Source organism: Helianthus annuus, chromosome 14 (assembly GCF_002127325.2).
Source record: "Helianthus annuus cultivar XRQ/B chromosome 14, HanXRQr2.0-SUNRISE, whole genome shotgun sequence".
In the NCBI taxonomy this organism is placed as follows: Eukaryota; Viridiplantae; Streptophyta; class Magnoliopsida; order Asterales; family Asteraceae; genus Helianthus; species Helianthus annuus.
In genome coordinates, this window is record NC_035446.2 from 151,043,568 (window position 1) to 151,051,778 (window position 8,211).

An 8,211-nucleotide genomic window follows, 5' to 3' on the forward strand; every position below is an offset into this window, starting at 1 on the left:
GTGGGCTGGCCTTTTGAATGGACAAGCACAAAACTGGAACAACCAACAAGCCCAACCCCCCTGTCCATATCCCTCTCGGCCAAACAACAACTCTTCTCAAGGCATTTTGGGCCCGCGTCCGGATCAGGCGCATTACACCGGTTATACTCCCACAGATATCGAGCAAGCACTCTACACCATGTCATTGAATCCTCCAGATCACTGTGTGATGGACACTGGGGCAACGTCACACTCGGCCAACCAGCAAGGTATATATTCCCCGTCCAACTTTAATTCGTGCACTAATCAAAATATCGTTGTTGGTAATGGCATGACTATCCCTGTTTTGGCTCAAGGCAACCAGACCCTACCCCCCCCCCACCCCTTCCCACCACTTAAACTCAATAATGTCCTATTTGCACCCAATATTATTAAAAACTTAATTTCAGTCTGTCGCCTTACAACTGATAATTTAGTTTCTGTTGAGTTTGACCCATTTGGTTTTCTTGTGAAGGATCTCAAAACACGGGCTCCTATCCTACGATGCAATAGCACAGGCGATCTCTACCCTCTCACTCAGCCTCTACCGCTCAACCTCAACCAACACAAGGCCTTTACTACCATCTCTCAATATCGCTGGCATCAAAGACTGGGTCATCCTGGCAACAATTTATTGCAATCGTTAAAACTGTCGTCTTTTATTGATTATGGCAAACATAATAAAACTCTTTGTCAATCGTGCGTTTTTGGTAAAAGTGTTAGATTACCGTTTTACGATTCCCTTAATTGTACTCGTTTGCCATTTGACATCATTCACAGCGACCTTTGGACCTCACCCGTACTTAGTACGGGTGGACACAAATATTATATCCTTTTCTTAGATGACTTCACTAACTTTCTGTGGACTTTTCCCCTATCACATAAATCTCAAGTTTTTAACATTTTTACACAACTTCACAACCTCGTCCGTACACAATTTGAACGAAAAATTAAACAATTTCAGTGTGACAACGGTAAAGAATATGCAAACAAAAACTTCTACACGTTTTGTCACCAGAATGGTATGCAATTTCGTTTTTCATGTCCTTACACATCATCTCAAAATGGAAAAGCCGAACGGAAAATCCGCACTATAAATAATATGATCCGTACCCTTTTAGCTCAAGCTTCATTACCAACTAATTTGTGGCACCATGCTCTTGAAACTGCAACCTATTTACTCAATATCCTACCAAGCAAAAATCACAATTTTCGGTCCCCTACTTCTCTTCTTTACAATGTCACACCCGAATATGATCATCTACGCATTTTCGGGTGCCTTTGTTATCCCATTACTCCCTCCAAAAATATTCACAAACTTAACTATCGATCAACTCCATGTGTCTTCCTCGGATACCCGCCAAATCATCGGGGTTATAAATGTCTCGATATCTCTACTCATCAAATTATTATTTCTCGACACGTTCATTTTGAAGAAACAATCTTTCCTTACACCATCCAATCTCCTACAAAACCACCCTCTTATGACTTTCTCAATCCCACCATACACCCACTTGTTTGGGAACATCTTGCATCCCAAAAACCATCCTCTGCCAATCAAAATGTCATCCCTGACTCATCTACTCCTTCCACTCACACCACTCACCTCGGCCCAATTCTCTCACCACCTAATCCCGGCCCAATTCCCTCATCGTCTACCCACGGCCCAACCGTCTTTCCCTCACCTAATAACCACAGTCCAACAGCCTCACCCAATATCCTTCCCTCACAGCCCATGTCACCTCCCACCGGCCCATCTTCACCCCTCTCACCTGGCCAGCAACACCCATCCCAGCCCATACTCACAACTCCGATTCATAACACCTCTCCACCACACTCCCCAACTCCACCCCCACCTCCACCCATTCGCAATATTCACACTCGCTCAATGAGTGGCATCATTAAACCGAAGCCAAAATTCAATCTTCATACTACCACTGTCGTTCCGGTACCCAAAAACCCCCAGGTTGCCTTAGCCAGTCTAGAGTGGTTCAATGCCATGTCCACTGAATTTAGTGCCCTTATTAAAAACAGGACCTGGGAACTTGTACCTCGCACACCTGACATGAATAATATTCGATGCATGTGGCTATTTAAACACAAGTACAGGTCTAATGGTAGTTTGGAACGCTATAAAGCCCGTCTAGTGTGTGATGGTCGTAATCAGGAACAAGGGGTTGATTGTGGAGAGACTTTTAGCCCGGTTGTTAAACCAGCTACCATTCGCCTTGTTCTCACTCTAGCTCTGGCAAAATCATGGAAGATACATCAACTTGATGTCACGAATGCCTTTCTTCATGGTAACTTGGAGGAAACCGTTTACAGGCACCAACCTATTGGTTTTCGTCATCGGGATTTTCCAGACCATGTCTGTCTTCTTAAGAAATCCCTTTATGGTCTCAAACAGGCCCCTCGTGCCTGGTACCAGCGTTTCACTGATTTTGTCGCTTCACAAGGGTTTCGACAAAGCAAGTCTGACAATTCTTTATTCATCTACAAACACGGGCATGATGTTGCTTATCTACTCCTCTATGTCGATGATATTATTCTTACTACTTCCACTGATGCTCTTCGACAGAGGCTTTTACAAACTCTTGCAGGTGAATTTGCCATGAAGGATTTGGGACCTCTTTCATATTTTTTGGGCATACAGGTTACTCGCACTGGTGACAACATGTTTTTATCTCAGCAGTCATATGCCCGTGATATAATTAATCGTGCTGCCATGTACTCTTGCAAGCCAGTAGTGACCCCCGTCGACACTCAGTCCAAACTCTCGGCTGAATCGGGTCCTTTACATGATGATCCTTCTACATATCGTAGTCTGGCAGGTGCCCTTCAATACTTGACTTTCACCAGACCTGACATCTCCTATGCTGTCCAGCAACTTTGTGTTCACATGCATGCTCCTCGGGTTGCACACTGGAATGCGTTAAAACGAATTATCCGGTATATTCAAGGCACTACCGAGTTCGGTCTTCACCTTAATCCAGCTCGGGACTTATCTCTTGTAGCCTATACAGACGCTGATTGGGCAGGTTGCCCTGATACTCGCCGTTCAACCTCTGGTTACTGTGTTTACATGGGGGATAGTCTTATATCTTGGTCCTCTAAGCGGCAATCCACCATCTCTCGCTCAAGTGCTGAAGCAGAATATCATGGAGTTGCTAATGTTGTGGCTGAACTCTGCTGGCTACGCAATCTTCTTCTGGAACTGCATCATCCGATCACGCGTGCCTCTCTGGTCTACTGTGACAACGTCAGTGCTATATATCTGCCAGGCAATCCGGTGCAACATCAACGCACGAAACATACTGAACTCGACATTCATTTTGTTCGTGAACAAGTTCAGCGAGGTTGTGTTCATGTCATTCATGTTCCGTCTCGACATCAAATAGCAGATATCTTTACAAAAGGTCTTCCACGCGTTCTATTTGACGATTTTCGGTCCAGTCTCAGCGTTCGTCCACCCTTCGCTTCGACTGCGGGGGTGTAATAGAATATGTGTATATTTGTAAATGATTGTAATTGATTTGATCATGATTGTTATGGGTAAAATTCTGAGCTCCTCATATCCTGGGAAATATCATGGGTTATATCTTGAATAAATGATATCTGCTTGTATCCGAGATGCTCATTCAGGATGTTTATAATATCCTGAATAGTATCCTCAGGATTACTAACGTGTTGAGTGCAGGAATACGCGTGCAGGTGCCCAACGTTCACAAAGACTCTTTCTCCAAGAGACTCGGTCCAAGTCGTTCAAATGAAGACATTGAAGCCGCATTACCCGGACTACATTGTTAACAATGGAATATTCGGAAGCATCCCATATTTGTAGGAATTTCAGTTTATATTTGATTACTATAAATAGGTGGGTATACCGGATCAAATAGGACATCACAGCTACACTTACACACTTGTTCTCTCGCAACTTACATGAATCATTGTAACACTTAGCGATCTGGTCAATATCCTGCACTGTATCCTGAAGTTTGAAGTAATAAGAAGAACTAGGCAGCTGCGATTGTCAGCTCCCGAGGTTTTATGCCGGCGATCTAGTTTGATCAAGGGCTTTCCTCGTACATCTCGTGTCAACCCCTTTACTTTTTGCTCATCGTTTGATCATAGATATAGCTCAATATCCTGAGCCATATCCTGAACACTGTTTTTTCCAAACGACATAAACAGCATATTTTCAACTCACTTTTCAGCACACTACCTCACTTAACTAATTTGATCACTTAATTGCTTCGGTAATTTTTGACCAAAACAATTTGGCGCCCACCTTGGGGCAAGTGGTGCTATCTTTACTAAAAATCTTTGTGAAATCATTAATCGGTTTTCTGTTTTCAAAACTTTTTGCCGCATTATTTGCAATGGCCTCAAGATCAAGCATGAGCTCTTCTACTGTGTCTGCTATGACTTCTGCTACTACTGGTCCGGTGCTTCCACCACCTCCTCCAAGGATGCAATCTTCTTCGCAACCTCAGGACATCATCCCTACTCGGAATGTTCAGGGATCTGCTCCGATTTTGGCTTCTAATGATGAAATTCTAACCTTATTTGGGAGTGTGCAGGAACAAATGAGGCAGCAACAGGAAACAAACCAGATGTTGTTGAGGGAGATACAACTCCTGAAGTCCAGCTCGAGCAGACCTGCTGAGGATATCCTCACTCCACTACAGCCCAGAACTTTGAACTTTAGTTCAGCTGTGTATACTATGGATAATAGGGGGAATATTGTGCCCAGCCTTCCTCAGAATCATACTCCTGAGATACCCTCCTCGGTTAGGATGTCAACCGTGAGGAGCTCAGGATATGCTTCAGGATATGGGCAGAATCCTCCGACTGGTAACGTATCTAATAATAATAATGTTATTACCACTAACAGTGTTGGATCTTTGCAGGATACAGCTGTAACGTCAGAATTATCCAGGGAGCTTCAGAAGCTAAAAGATATGATATCCAGTGTACCTGGGGTGGTGCAGCCAATTCCTGAAGTATCCCAGGATAGCCACAGGATATCTCGGTTCGTACGTCCCATATGTGATGCTGAAATCCCAAAAAGATTTCAGACTCCGAACATGAAGCTTTACGATGGAACCACGGATCCTGAAGAGCATATTGCCCAATATAGGGAAAGGATGGAGATCAACCCTATCCCTCCGGATCTCAAGGAAGCTTGCCTGTGCAAGGGTTTCGGTTCTACTCTGACAGGATCAGCCTTAAAATGGCTGTTAAATGTTCCTCCGCATTCGATTACATCATTTGCCCACTTAGTGAATTTATTTAATAGTCAATTTTCTTGCAGTCGGAGTTTTGAAAAACTAACCAGTGATCTTTACAGGATAACTCAAGGACCTCAGGAATCCTTGAGGGATTATGTGAACAAATTCAGTCGAGAATCCTTGGATATCCCACATCTTGATGTTGCAACAGTTGTGCAAGCTTTTAAGATGGGGTTGCAAAAGGACTCTCATTTTTTTCAGGATCTTGTAATGAATCCCTGCAGGAATCTCGACGAGGCTCGCAACAGGGCTCTAAGATATATTCGATTGGAGGACGACAAGAAAATGCAAGAAAGGATGAATGCATCCTCAACATACGAATCGACTAACAGGAAGTCAGAATCCTCGTACAAACCATACCACTCTAAGCCATATGGTAGAAGTGATAACAAGAGGGTGAATGCCGTTGAAGACGAGGATCCTGAAGAATATCCTGAATTATCTGAATATTGCTTTTCTGTTAATATTCCTGAACTTATGTATGCCATGCAGGGTTTAGGAGACAAGGCTAGGTGGCCTCGAAAGAATCAACAAAAAGCTGATTGGAAAGATAAGTCAAAATGGTGTGCCTTCCATGAAGATTTTGGACATGTGACTGAGGATTGCATTGCCTTGAGGAAGGAAATAAGTTATCTTCTGAGCAAGGGATATCTAAAAGATCTCTTGGGAAGAAAGAAGAATAAGGGTCAGGATACTGAGAAGGATCCTGAACGAGCAGCCTCACCTCCCGCGAATGCCAAGATAATCAACTTCATTTCGGGAGGATCCGACATTTGTAGGACTTCGTATTCGGCGGCGAAGAGACATGCAAAAGAAGCTAAGGCTGAGAGGGGAGATAAACCTGTCAGGATGACTACCCTCACAACTGACAAAGTGATCACGTTTGACGCTGATGACAGGGATACTGTCCAGGATCCTCACCATGATGCTCTGGTAATAACGTTATATGTGGCTAACCATTTTGTACGCAGGATACTGGTTGATAATGGCAGTTCCGTTAACATAATCCAACTGGAGACTCTGAAGAGAATGAATGTGTCTCCAATGGATATCACTTCGAAGTCTACTGTGCTCGTTGGTTTCAGTGGAGAAGCTAGGAACACGGTGGGAGAGATAAAGCTGCCTGTATATGTTGAAGGAGTCAACAAGATACAACGTTTCTGTGTGATGGACTCTCTATCCTGCTATAACATCATACTGGGAAGACCGTGGATTCACGATATGAAGGCCGTACCATCAACATATCACCAATGCATCAAGATCCCTACCCCTTGGGGAGTTGTCAAAGTCGATAGTGATCAGCAAGAGGCGAAAGAATGTTACTCACCCTCAATGAAATCCTCGACCAAACCAAGTGCAGCATAGCAATTAAAGATGCGGGCCCAGGATATCGTGGAGAATCCGGAGCAGGATGTGAAGAAAATTATCCTGGATCAGGATAATCCTGATATCTCGGTGCTCGTAGGGACCAATATCCCTCAGGATATTGAAGAGCAGTTAACTAACTTTCTGAAATGCAGGATGTCAACATTCGCATGGAAGCATGAGGATATGACAGGTATATCCAAAGACATTATTACTCACAAGCTTGGAATTGACAGGTCATTCAAGCCTATACAACAAAAGAGAAGGAAATTCGCCCCTGAGCGGAATGCAATTATCCAAGAGGAAGTTGAAAGATTATTGAAGTCCAGGATGATTAGAGAAGTTAAATTCCCTGGATGGCTAGCAAATGTGGTAGTGGTTCAAAAGAAGAATGGGAAGTGGAGAGTCTGTGTAGACTACACAGACCTGAACAAAGCTTGTCCAAAAGACCCATTCCCTCTGCCTCATATAGACTCGATGGTGGATGCCACTGCCGGTCATGAAATGTTGACCTTCATGGATGCGTCCTCAGGATTCCAGCAGATTCAAATGGAACCTTCGGACCAGGAGGATACTGCTTTCATGACACCAACAGGTATTTACTGTTATACTGCTATGCCTTTCAGTTTGAAAAATGCAGGTGCAACGTACCAGAGATTGGTGAACATGATGTTTAAAGACAAACTGGGGGACACCATGGAGGTGTACATTGACGATATGGTGGTCAAATCCAAGAAAGCTGAGGATCATCTCTGGGATATTAAAGGAGCATTCGATATCCTGGACCAGTATAATATGAAACTTAATCCTGCAAAGTGCCATTTTGGAATGGGGGCAGGAAAGTTTTTAGGATACATGGTGACAAAAAGAGGGATAGAGGCAAGCCCGGAGCAGATCAAAGCTATCTTGGATATAAAGTCACCCTCGAATATGAAGGACGTTCAACGGTTAAAAGGACGAGTGGCAGCCTTGAATAGATTTATTTCAAGATCCTCGGAAAAATGTAAAGAATTCTATGATATCCTGAAAAAGAACAAAAAATTTGAATGGGGTGAAAAGCATGAAGCAGCCCTACAGGATTTGAAGCAGTATCTCTCAACCGCGCCTCTATTGATGAAGCCTGAGGATGGCGAACCATTATCCCTGTATCTTGCAGTATTAGGGAACGCAGTAAGTGCAGTACTCGTAAAGGATCACGAAGGTCAGCAGTATCATGTTTATTATGTTAGTAAAAGTTTGTTAAATGCTGAAACCAGATATTCTCACCTAGAAAAGTTAATATTGGCTCTAGTTATGGCATCAACAAAGCTTAGACATTACTTTGAGACACATAGGATTCATGTTAAAACTAATTATCCTGTTAAAAATGTGCTTAGGAAACCAGAGATGTCCGGTAGGATGGCTAAGTGGTCGGTAAAGTTGAGTGCTTATGACTTAGTATATGAACCTAGAAATGCCATAAAATCCCAGGCCTTGGCTGACTTTGTGGCTGATTTCAGTAGTGATATTCAGGATGAGGTAGACCTAGAAGTCCAGC